This window comes from Alligator mississippiensis, chromosome 12 (assembly GCF_030867095.1).
Source record: "Alligator mississippiensis isolate rAllMis1 chromosome 12, rAllMis1, whole genome shotgun sequence".
Lineage (NCBI taxonomy): Eukaryota > Metazoa > Chordata > Crocodylia > Alligatoridae > Alligator > Alligator mississippiensis.
Genome location: NC_081835.1, coordinates 41,197,802 through 41,209,819, shown reverse-complemented (window position 1 = coordinate 41,209,819; position 12,018 = coordinate 41,197,802). Strand labels below are relative to the sequence as shown.

General features: G+C 47.4%; 1 protein-coding gene across 3 annotated transcripts in view; it reads left to right on the top strand.

Moving 5' to 3' along the window:
• The first annotated feature begins 1,847 nt into the window (after positions 1–1,847).
• Positions 1,848–12,018, top strand: part of DAG1 (dystroglycan 1) — a 124,956-nt gene continuing 114,785 nt past the window's right edge. For 2 of the 3 annotated variants that reach the window (XM_014597974.3, XM_019497009.2), the window contains exon 1: positions 1,848–1,981. The gene's annotated coding sequence lies outside the window, so the exon portion shown is untranslated. Of the gene's footprint in view, positions 1,982–2,005; positions 2,093–12,018 lie in introns of those variants that run through there. The other variant, XM_019497010.2, reaches the window with a different exon arrangement.

The following is a 12,018-nucleotide window of genomic DNA, read 5'->3' as shown; positions in this document are numbered from 1 at the left end:
TGATAATATCTGCATACCTCAGCTGACCAACTGCCACAGGGCCTAGGAGCTTCCAGATACCTGAAAGTAATTAACACTCAGGACAGCAGAAATAGTTAATGCAGTCAAAAGGAGAGGAAAGAGGAAGATATGGGGCAAAAGAAAAGAACTGGAGGGAGGGGGGATTGACTGAAGGATAGAAAACGTCTTGGGCAGTGTGCAGAAACTGTTTGGAGATGAATTGCTCAAGAAATAAGGGGGAAGCCCCATTGCTTGGGACTAGACTGAAAACTAGGCTGGAAAGCTGCAATGGGGTGCAGAAAAGTGCTCTCAGAGCCGGACTGATAGGAGCAAGAAGGAACATTTTTTAGCATAGAGGGGAGCTAACAATTTGAAAAGCTTATTTAGAAGGAAAATGGATTCTTCACTGATTGGAGATTTTCAGTGGAGGCTGGGTGTCCCCCAGCTCAGCCAGCAAGCCCGCTCTGGGGAAAGCTATGGGATTGCTAAGTAGTACTCTTGTCCTGGGCTATGTAGGATACCAGACCAGGTGGTCAGAACAGTTCCTTCTGGCTTGACATCTCAGAATCAATGACCCAATAAGACTTTTTTTCTCCCTCTGTGCTGATTCACATCTTCAGTCTTTCAGATTTATCCCCATGGGCCATTCTTGCAGATGAGTCTGGTGGGAGAAAGGACCTCAGCTAAATACAGAAGCTATGAGATGACCTTAGTGAGCAAAATACATCTGTGAATCTCTCTCCTGAAGCTGGAGGCCTGCACTCACTGAGAGACCTGGCAGCTATCCTGGCCTCCAAATGCTGTGAGTTTAGGCTATCTCTGCAAATCCAGTCACACAGCACTGAGCTGAATTGGGTTCAGAAAGTTTGCTTCCAAGCCAGAACAACGAGGAAGTTCTGCTGGAGTTTTTGAATGCTGATATGAGTGGAAGGAGAGCCTGAAGTGTGGGATGCTCATGGCTAGAGGTTCTCAGAACAGCCCCAGCACATCCTGGAGCCGTGTGCTCCAAGAGAATGTGGCTCAGTCCAGGAGTTAGATGTGCTAACAGCAGGAACCGGTTCCCTGTACAGACACTGTCACACCTTCACAGTAGGAGGGAGGGTGGGATGGGCCTCTCCTTCTGTTGATCCTGTTGCTCAGGCATTACAAGTGGGGAGACCAGGACCTGGCCTGCATGGTCACTCCCCAGGGGACTCCCCTGTTCTGGCACTGTCCCCTCCCCCAGCACGTGGCACTTCCGAGTGGGGACGGGAGGAGGGTTGGGGCTGGGCACTCAGTGCCTGGAATAAAGGCGAGGGCTTGGGAAGATTTTGGGGTGGTGAAGCTGGGTCTGGGCCAGGACAGTGCCCCGAGGTGAGGGAGGGACAAGCCTAGGGATGAGGTCGGGTGTATGCTGGGGACGTTGGTTTCTGGCGCCTGTCCTGTGCTGAGGGGTACAGGAAGGGAGATGGTGCTCGGCGGGGGCCGGGGCACGGACTAGGTACGCGGGATGGGATGGGGCCGGCGAGGGTGACAGGGCTCAGCCCGCCCCGGAGATACAAGGTGTCGGGGCCGGGACTAGATGCAGCCGCGCAGGAGATGGGCGCCAGCGAGGCAGGGGAAGGGGACGGGCCGGGCAGGCGCGGCCCCGGGCCCCGCTCCCTGGGGCTCATCAGCTACGACACCCCCGAGCCCCAGGGCGCGGCTGCGGCAGCCCCGCGGGTGGGGTCGGGCGAGAGCGTGGGCGGAGTTTCGGCCGGGCCAATGGGAAAGGCGGGGGCAGGGGCGTGGCCATGAGGCCCTGGCGGGGGTTCCCCTGGCCGCCCAGGTGGGGGCGGGGCCGGCCGGGCTGGGCCTGGCAGCCGGGGGCCGGACGGACAGACGCGGCCGGGCTGCTCTGCGGATCGGGCCGGGCCGGGCCGGGCCGGGCGGGCGCCGCGCGGTGATTGGCTGCGCGGGCTCGTGCCGGCGGTTGCTAGGCTGCGCGCCGCCCCTCCCCCAGGTACGTGCCCGCGCGGGTCGCGCTCGCTCGCGGTGTCGGTGTCGGTGCCGGCGGGAGCGGCCTCCTGCACGGGCCGGGCCGGGCCAGGCCGCTCGCAGCGCTGCCGCACTGGTGAGGGCCCGCGGCTGCGGCCTGCGCTTCCGCCCGGGGCACGGGCTCGGGCCTTTGTGGCCGGGCCGGGGGGAGGCCGCGTCCTGGGGGCCGGGGCGATGGCGCTGCCGTGCAGGCGGTTGCTAGGCCCCGCGCGGAGTCCGGCGGACCTGGTGGCGGCCTCCGGCGCTCCCGGCCCGGCCTGGCCCGGCTCAGCCGTGCCCTCCGCCTGCGTGCGCACTGCTGTCCTCACGGCGCCCCCTGCTCTCGGCTTCGTGCCTTGCGGCCCGGCGCGGCGCGTGCCCCCACCCCTCCGCGCCCGGCCCGGCCCCAGTGCGGGCCGCTGCCCACCCTTCGGCCTGCACCTGCCCTGGGCGTCCCCGCCGCTCCCCCTTCCGGTCGCGTGCGGGGCTGCAGCCGCGTCGCTCGTCCCCCTCGTGCTGCCCGGCGCGTCCAGCTTGAGGGACCCAGAGAGCGGCGGTGCTGCCCGCGCTGCAACGGCTTGGCTCCCCGGGCGGGCCTGGCGGCAGCCGTTTCACAACTGCATCAGCAGCATCTTGGCCTCCCGCGGTGGGACTGGTGGCCAGTCCCGGCCTGGTCGTGGCTTTTGCCACTTTCTGTCAGCTGCGAGCTGGAGCCAAGGGCGCCGTTTCCCTTCCCCGGTTGGGTGGTGGGGGCCTGGGTTGGATGGTGGGGGCCTGGCTGGTGCGTGGCTGTGGCTGCCATGAATGACGGAGGCTTCCCTACAAGGCAGGTCTCGGGCCCTCAGCCTGAAGAGCTAGAGCTGCCTTGTCCTGTCCAGGTTCTCACAGACTCACCACGATTGCACATGCTTGCACGGTGGGCTAGTTGGGCTCACCTCTCATCTTCTCTTAATGACTGATGCTTTCAGGTCTGGGTGAGGGCAAAAAATTATCCATACCCCTGTTGCAGTGAGTGCCTGCTGATCTCCCATCTGTGCACACCTGAGATCTACTAATCAGAGACCTAAGAATGAGGGGCAAGGAAGATCCAGCTTTAGAGGTGGGGCAGGGAGAAGTGTGACCACATCACACATTCCCATGGACAGAGGTAAATTAGTTTCCTCTCAAGATAGCTAAATACGGTTGCCCCAGTACAGCTGCTTCCAGATTTTCATCCTGAGATTTCCTGTGTCTGTGTAATTCAACCTGTGTATCTGTGGTCTAGGATAAATTTGTTGCCAAGTATTGTCCTGATTTTTATCAGTGAGTGGAATGCTATCTCAAAATTAGTACTTCCAGAGAATCTTCTCTGCTATTTCCTCTTGTTAGGAGCTCCTCTTCTTAATGAAGGTGTTGTTGAATGAATATATCCCATAGTGCTTTATTTACAAGCTTTTTCTTTGGGTGTCAGTTGCTGACCTGTAGTTTTTACTGGTCCTAAGTATCTAGGGCATGCAGTTGATTACTGGTGGAGTTGTTGGGATTGTGCTGGGTATGTACTGGGAGGCACTGAAGGTGTATAGTCCTTCCAGTAGCACTGACTGCTAAGAAACATCTCTGGATGGCTTAGCTGTCACTGACAATATAGTAAGGCCAAGGAGCTAATGTGCATGTTGTAAACGTTACTTTTAAATGCAAGGTTTGGTGACGCATGTATGTGCTTGCAAGCAGATTTATCTAAGCTTCATGGTTGCAATATACGTCTCAGAATTTGAAGAGGAGATACTTTTGGAATTCAGGCTCTTGGGGTGGTATGAGATTGGACTCAGCCTGGACCTGTTGCTGCATCAAGAGAAAATCTGATTGAAAATTTAGGGCTGCTGGTCTATCCATAGTTGCTGATTGTAGAAGTTTTTTTTTTTCCCTATAAACTATCTGTTTACTCACTTTTCGCATTTTTCGATCTCTACCCCATTAAAACAAAAAAGTCAGGTGACTTTTTTTTTTAATTTTGTGATGGAATATATGCAATGTTCTTAATGTCCCTTGGAAGTGTTTTTAGAAGCAAGTAGATTTCATGCATTTGTATTGGCCTCTGACTCTTTTTAAAGTGCCTTTTATCACTTTCTGAAATGAAAAGTTATTGTTCCATGCATGTCCCCATTTGAAATCAAGAGTTCATTGTACAAGAAGACTTTTCGTCTAACTCCCTTGGGCTTGGAGACCTGAGCTGGATTTTTTTTTAAAAAGGCCAGTATTCGAGGTTCTTCAGGCCATATTAGATACTCGGTTTCACCTGCATCAATTTCTTTGTCTTAAATGGATTGGCACATATAACTGATTGTCTTTTAAAAACTTTCTGTTGCACAAGAATAAATAGATTGCTGTTCTCTCTACTTAACAGTGCTGTGTCACCAGGAGTAAAAATCAGTAAAACTAATCCTTTCCCCCAAAGTCTAAATCTTTCATTCATAAAATTATTCTCTAGTTCTTCTAAAAGTCATCAGCTCTGAATCTGGGTATACATATACAGGGGCAGTTGTGGAGTAAGACAGTGCTGGTTTTGTGCATTTGTGGTTCCAAGCAGAACTGCTCTTAAATAATTTGTCAAAGGAAGATAACAGAGCTCTATGAATGGATACCCTGAGTTCTGCTACTAGTGGCTTCTTGCTTGATGGTTTGGTATAGAAGAATGTGTGGAGCAAACCAGTGCCGTTTCACTAGTACAGTTCAACGAATAGGCTCACACATGGGCTGAACACCTTGCTGGTTGAATGGGACCTTTACTCGCAGGGATGTAAAACTGTTCTTGACATTGTTCACCAGTCTCCTAAGGTGTAACAAAACTCTTTAATGTGGTAAAGACCTCTTTTGCCTCAACCTTTCCAGGCAGGAGCTCCAGCTTTGCCTGCCTTACATCTTGGCAAGGCTGTCTTACCTTGGGAATGTAGTCATATTTTATATTTTAGTTTGTCTTTATATATAATGCTCTATATTTTAAACGCTGTACTTTCACATTTGATAGATTTCTTTCTGTGTCTCATTCAACAAATTTAGAGCCTCCTAAACCACTTATTCATTGTTCCCAATACTTGTAATTATATTCCTCTATCCTAAAGGTAGTTTGCCAGTTGGATGAAGCCTGATAGGAAGCTGAAGTGTTTAGGACACTGCAACTTTTTTAGACAAATAAAAAGCAAAGTGTAGCTCAGTGGGTTTTGGATCCCACTTGGTACAGGAATTTACCCTTAAACTCCTATGAATGTCTGGACTAATTCTTACATTATTTTTTTTTCTGTAGGAGACCTATTGGCTGCTGGCAGTCACTGTATTGATGTTCACAGTAAATTCTTGATAATGGCATTGGGTTCAGTGTTGAGTTGGAAGAAGCTGATAGCCGCATGACATGTACCATTGGGATAATACATCAACATTTCTTTTTCTGTGTTTTGCAGCATGGACTTTATTTTTTTATGGTATTTTTAAAATGTTGGTACTTCCTTGTCCCAGTGAATGGTCTGCTCAGTTGCTGCAAATGATGGCTAACCTAACAGGAAGCTGAGTATCTTAGTGTCTACTCTCATCTCTGCTATGATCAAACATGCTATTCTTGGCTGTGGTTTGTTTTTTGTTTTGTGTTTTTTTTTTTTAAATGAAGCCTGACTTGGTTGTTTACTGGTTCAGTGCAGGCTTTTGCTATTGCTAACTGAAAAGTATGGCTAGAGTGAGTCTAGACTGATTATAGTCTTTCTTTTATAGGATGAAAATAGGGTTGAAGCTCTCATCTTGTCTTGGGGTATTGGATAGAAGGGACAAATGGTATCACTTCGGGTTTGTTTCCATTTGGAAGTAGGACCTAAGCATGTGGAAATGGGCCAGTGTCTTGCCTGATCTGTATTGTCACTAGGACTACTAGGTGATCCAGTCCTAGAGGGAGACTATTTATATCATTAGCTGGAAGATATATTCCAATAAGTATTCCATCTGAGTTTTGGATTGGAGGTGGTATGTGTTTTGCTCTGGAAACAGTTGTTCCTCTCTGTGGGTATAGTTGGGTGCTGCCCCTTGGATAGATCAAATGCTGGAGCTATTGTGGGGAGAGGGGCAGAGAGGTTTGTGGGGGGTTTTTTACTTTAAAAAAAAACTTTGTTATACAAATATTAAAAACAAACATTGAAAGTGGGAAGGTATGTGACCTTCCCAGAGGCTAAGCATGGAATACTTGTTAGCAACAAAAAAAACACTCTCTCACCAGAGATTGAAACCTCCTCCCCCATGTCTTTGGGGTTACACATGTAGGAACAACTTTCCATCTTCTAGTTTGCAGAGGCCTCCCTCAGTGACCCAAAGTGACACAAACTGGTCCATGTTTTGTTGCAAGGTGAAGCGTTCACATTGAAATCTGATATAGATCCAAAGCCTGGACCAGAAAATGGAACAGTTGGAGGGCATCTTCAGAGCCAGCTCCTGCAAGCCAGTTTCTGCACCTTTTCATAGTCACCATCTTGACCTGGCCCAGTGGAAAATTGGCCAGGTAGATCATGCTCTCCTAAGCTGCTCCATAGGGGATAGATAAGATGCACATGGTCTTGGAGAAGTCCAAGTCCAGTGTTCCGTATAGGATGCTGAGAGCAACAAAGAGTGACTGGAGCCAGGGGCAGTCTGGGAGGGTATAGAAGTGTCTCCTCTACCGCCTCCTTGCAGAAAGGGCTGGCTGCCAACCCTGCCACATCTAAGTGGCAGACAAAAATGCCTATGGCCAGGGCCCTATGCAGCAACCACCACTGGAGCTTTCCGGTTCTCTTGGTGATAGGTAGCTTGTACAGGATGTGCCAGGCCAGGTGGGCATGCTCTGGTGTTGCTGCCACTGGACACCATATCCACAGTATAAGGGCACATGGTGAGGACAGGGGCTGTCTAGTAAACTGTCATCAGAGAGGGCTTGTTGTGTGCAGAGGCAGTCTTCTAGGGCAGCAAGCACATCTACAGGAAAGACAGTTTTCACTTCAGCCAAGAAGCATGAAGCAAAATGGACAGCGTAGGCCCATCTGGTCAGCCAGGGTTTTGGCTGAGAGCTATTGGACCAAACTGAGATGAAGATGTGGGTTAGCTTGATGGTGTGTGACTAGACCAAGGAAGCAACAAGGGAGAAGGGTCTAATTCTTGCTGCTTACAAAAACTCTCTGGCCCTTGATTCATCCTAGAAACTTTTCCCTAAGACATTGCTGTGGTGATTTCCAGAAGGACTTTTTTTGACTCTTTAGGCCGCCTTCTTCCTTTCCTTGTGGCCCAGGAGCAGTATCCTCCAGATAAATTAACTCCTGAAAGGATTAGTCTGAACTGGGAAAATACAGATTTTCAATTCTCTTGGTGCACCTCCATCTGTGATATCAGTGTAGGAATGTAAATGTAAACAGAACTTGGGTATTTTTGATATAATGAAACTTTAATTGAAATGCAATATCAACATAGATACCTGGGGGACTTGAGTACTGAATTGTCCCCAATGGTACCTTGAAGTACAAGGCATCAACCATTTTGAGGAAACTTGCCTTGCTGTGGAAGCAAATAGGTGAGGGAAATAAAAGGAAAGAGCAGTGATCCATCATGCAGATCTTAGATTGGCCTCTTCAGTCATCTCTGGACTCGCGGATGACTTCCCTATCCGCTGGAAGATTGTCATCCTTGTAGTGAGGGGCTGCCAGTGATGAGATGGTCTCATACAGTGTCAGCACTATGACTTGCATTTTCTTACTGAACTAGAGAAGAGTTGTGTGTCAGCTCTTGGTGGTGAATCTGAAACTTTTAGAGTACGTATTACAATCTGTTCAGTCATCCACGTTTACTATGACTACTTTCTTCAGCTAGCATCCAGCTTGTGCTATGTATGTTGCTCTGTTAGGCTCGCTATAATGCCATAAACCAGTTATTTGCTGAGTAGTGGGAACTTTTTAATGGCAGTGTGGAGGAGCACAGATACGTGGGGAATAAGCTTAATTTACCACGTTCAACACCTTGGTATGCTGGGAATGTAAGTTCTGCTGCTGCTGTTTGTACCTCTGGAGAGCCTTGTGTTTTTCACCTGATCCATAAATTTGGTCCAAATCCTCTAGGGAAATTAAAAGAGGATTCCAAAGACCTGGTTTTCAGACTTGTAATTTTCATGAAAAAGCATATTTCCAGCAATCTATTAGATTGCAGCTAAAAGAACAGCTACATGCAATACTCCTGTTTAAGTCTATAGCTATATTCTAATGCATGTCTATAGCACTAGTGGTCAACTTGTTGATCTGTGTGCAGGCCAGATGGGGTCCTGGGGCCCAGCACCTCTGACTCTCTGCCCTACATACTGAGATTGGCCCTGAGGGCCCAGTATCATCCCTGTTCTGTGTGCTGGCATTAGGCCCTGGGCCTAGGGCTCCCCATGAGTTCAGAGATTTTGGCAGCAGGGGAGTGATGGCACCAGTCCCCTACCACCAACTTTCTGGACCTGTGGGGATCCCTGTGGGCTGGACGACACGGTGCTGTTGGCTGGATCTGGCTCATGGGCTAGAGGTTGAGCACCTCTGCTCTGGAGTGCCAACTCTTCCTTTTGGGTTTTACTTGGCTTGAGTGAACTCTTGTTCTGCTATTTGAGACTATAATCTTAAATTGCTAGTAGAAAAGTCTGTACTATTTATTTGAACTATGAAGAAATCTAGAATAAACTTCTGAGATGTTTGACACCTGGGGTTTCAAGTTATGGAAGAAAAAGCTTGTTGTGGGGGATAGGTTGTAGTTAATTACTGCTTTCGTTGTAGTTAAAGCTGCAGGTTTTTGCATGATCATAAGTTGCTCATAAATTGCTAGCACACAAGCAACATACTTTCCTCTCTAGAAATTTGAGAACTGGGCATCTCAGTTCCCTTTTACTTTGTAACTTACCTAAAGTCATCTTGGCCAGTGATGGTAGTATCTAGATTCCCAGCTCAGTGCTTTGTGCACAGTAGGGAATTTTAGATCATTTCCACATGATGCTAGTATTACACCTTGGATGAGTCTCCTGTCATCAGGCTGCTGTCTGGACCCAACCTGTGGGTTTTGCATGCTTCCAAGCTAGTTAGTTTTGGCCAGAATCCAGTTACTGTTTGTAGCTCTTGCCCCCTTAGACACACTCCCAGAACCAGACAAGAAAGCGAAGCCCTGCACAGTTAACTGTCCTAGGCTCTAGCGGTGACACCACCAGTTCCTTCACTTGCTTCGGTGTAATGCATCAAAACTTCAGTGACTGCGAGTACTCTGGTTTAGTTTCACTTTAGCCAAGAAACTTCTTAAATATGTTGTTTGCTGCTTGGAAAGCATAACAGTCCCAGGTTTTTGAGAGAGAACTTATTTTGCTGAGAATTCTTGGGTTTGGGTTAGTATCCTGTAGGTCAGGCAAAGCCCTTTTGCCCCCACATGCCTTCATGTTCTTGCCATGAATTGACCCTACTTCTTAAGCCTTGATCCACATATAGAGCTGCTGTGGAAAGTTGTTCCCTGTGTACATACTCTCATTCCAGAATGAATGCCTTGTTCCTGTTTACCTAACCCAAGGGGTTAATCTAAATATTGCCTCCTGAATAAATATGCAGACATTTTGCATGTGGGGAATGTACTGCAAAGTTAAGTTAGTATGAATTCAGCAAGCATGAATTTCCGCAGTGGACATTCTTGGTGCACAGTAAATGCGTGCTATTAGTACATGGTGAATTAGTGCAGAGTAATTGGAACTTACTAGGTTTGCACCATAACTCATTTTATGGTAACTGTCCTGTAGAGATGAGGCTTCAGAGATGAGGCTGCTACTTTTAAATCTGCCTTTGACTCTCTTGTTCCTGCTGGGGATTTTTCATGCTTCAGTTTCCTTCCCCTCTAGCCAAGCAGTCTGTCTCTGAAGAGAAGAATTCGTTCAATGGCCAAGTGTTGCCAGTATCAATCCTATTATTTCACTAGGCTAAGCCATTCTGTGTTAACAGTTCTCTGAGGGTCCAGGAATCTCTCCAGAGAGGCTCGCAGGCCGCTTACAGCTCGTCTTTGGGGCATGCAGTTAAAGTAGTGAAGCCTAGGCACTGGCAGGAAGAGGTATAGCTACTTTGTTGAAGAGCCTAGCTAGGCTAATTCTCCTTCCAGAGGCTTAGGAAGACATTGAAAGCAGCTAAGAATTTCAGGCTACTACAGAAACATGCATGGAATAATAAACTATCAACTGAGGTGAAGATGCAAATCTACAAGACTTGCATACTGTTGTCCCTGCTTTATGGCTCAGAAACATGGACTACATATGCTAGGCAGTGCATCAGGAGACTGAACAACTTCCATATGAGATGTCTGCACATGATCCTGAAAATAAAGAGAGAAGCCAAATGCCAAACACGGGGGTGCTGGAGTACACAGGACTGATGCACTTAGAAGCCACTATTAAGAAGAGGAGGTTGCGATGCCTTTGCCCTGTCAGGAGAATCAGGGGAGACTGTATGCCCAAGGATATTTTGTGCAGCGAGATTCAAAACTGCTCTAAAAAGTGGGGTTTCTCTCTATAGCTGTACCATGATGTGTGCAAAAGTGATGTGAAGTTGTTCAAGATCAGCGTAGAAAGATGGGAGGAGTGCACAGAATCCCATCCGATCCAGAGGGATCAACTGGCACTGGGTGAAGCTCAACATGAAGTGGCTTTGATCCAAAGGATGGAAGCAAAGCAAGGAAGAAGCAAGCAGCGTGCTGTAAAATTTGACTAGTTCAGACAACACATGGATCTGTGAAACTTGCAACAAGCTGTGTCATGTAAATTGAGCTTGTCAGCCACAAGTGGATTTATCAGACACCTGACTAGGCCTCTTACATGTACCCCATGATGGCAAGGATCAGTGGTTGCCTATTAGACCACTGGCTGCAGAGAAACACTTAATTGAAGTAAATTAGCCCTGAATGTCTTTGCTGTGTTGACACCCACCTTCCTTATCTTAATCCTAGCCAGGGGGTTTAGATAGCCCATTATCTTTTCTAGCAACCTTGCCTGTGACCACCACCTCCTCATTCCTGCAGAGTTCAGGACAGTAAATGCCAGAAGAAAAGGAAATCTCTGCTTCTGTTCATTGTTTAAATCAGTTGCCCTTATGCAGGGTGCTGTGAGATCCTTTTAAGGGTGGTGCTGGGTGCCACTCAGTAATAGTAGTGTTAGATGCACAAACGCATTCATGATTCAGAAGATAAATCCAGAGATTTCAAATAGGTTTTGACACTATGGATTCTTTTTTGACCTGTTGTAGTCTTTTCTGAGTTCTTTGCAACACAAGAACTCTGTTTTTTTCTATAGTTAAAAAAAAAAATGTGCAACTAAGAGCTGTCATTTTCTGAGGGGTTCCTTGAGTCTAAAAAGATTAAGAACCACTGGTTTAGACAGAAGCCTCTGCATTTTATCTGACCCCTTTCAGCAACAGCTTATGTAGAGGTTCCTTTGGTTCTCCTTTAGGCTCCAATGGCTTGTTTATACTGCAGAACATCTGCTTTTATAGAGAGGGTTCATGCCCTTAAAAAGGGGTCAAAGTGTAGAGGGGCAAAGCCACTTAGCAGCTTTGGGGCCTTGTTAGTTGGTGCCACTTATCTCATGTTATGGGCAGTATGGTACATACTCCCTCTGTTTTCTAGACTGTGTCCTTGTTGTATTAGACAGCCTATCTGCTTCCAAGGCTGTGTGACCCAGACTCTTAGAAATCAGTTAACCCCTGCTGCCCACCATGAACCATTCTAATGCATATATCTATACCTATAAGCCAATTCCCAAAAAGCAAACCTTAAATACCATTTCTAAGCCAACAATAATTAGAAGGTATAATCCCTATTACATAATGATATCTTAACGTATCTTAAAACTATCTTTATATAAGTTAATTTTTTTAAAAAGCGTCTCAATAAAAAATACAATTACATAAAAAAATCTGATATAAATAAAAAATCCATTTTTAATTTTTTTATTTTTTTTTAAGTTGATTTTTATTCACCTTGGCTATATTGAAGATGGCTGTA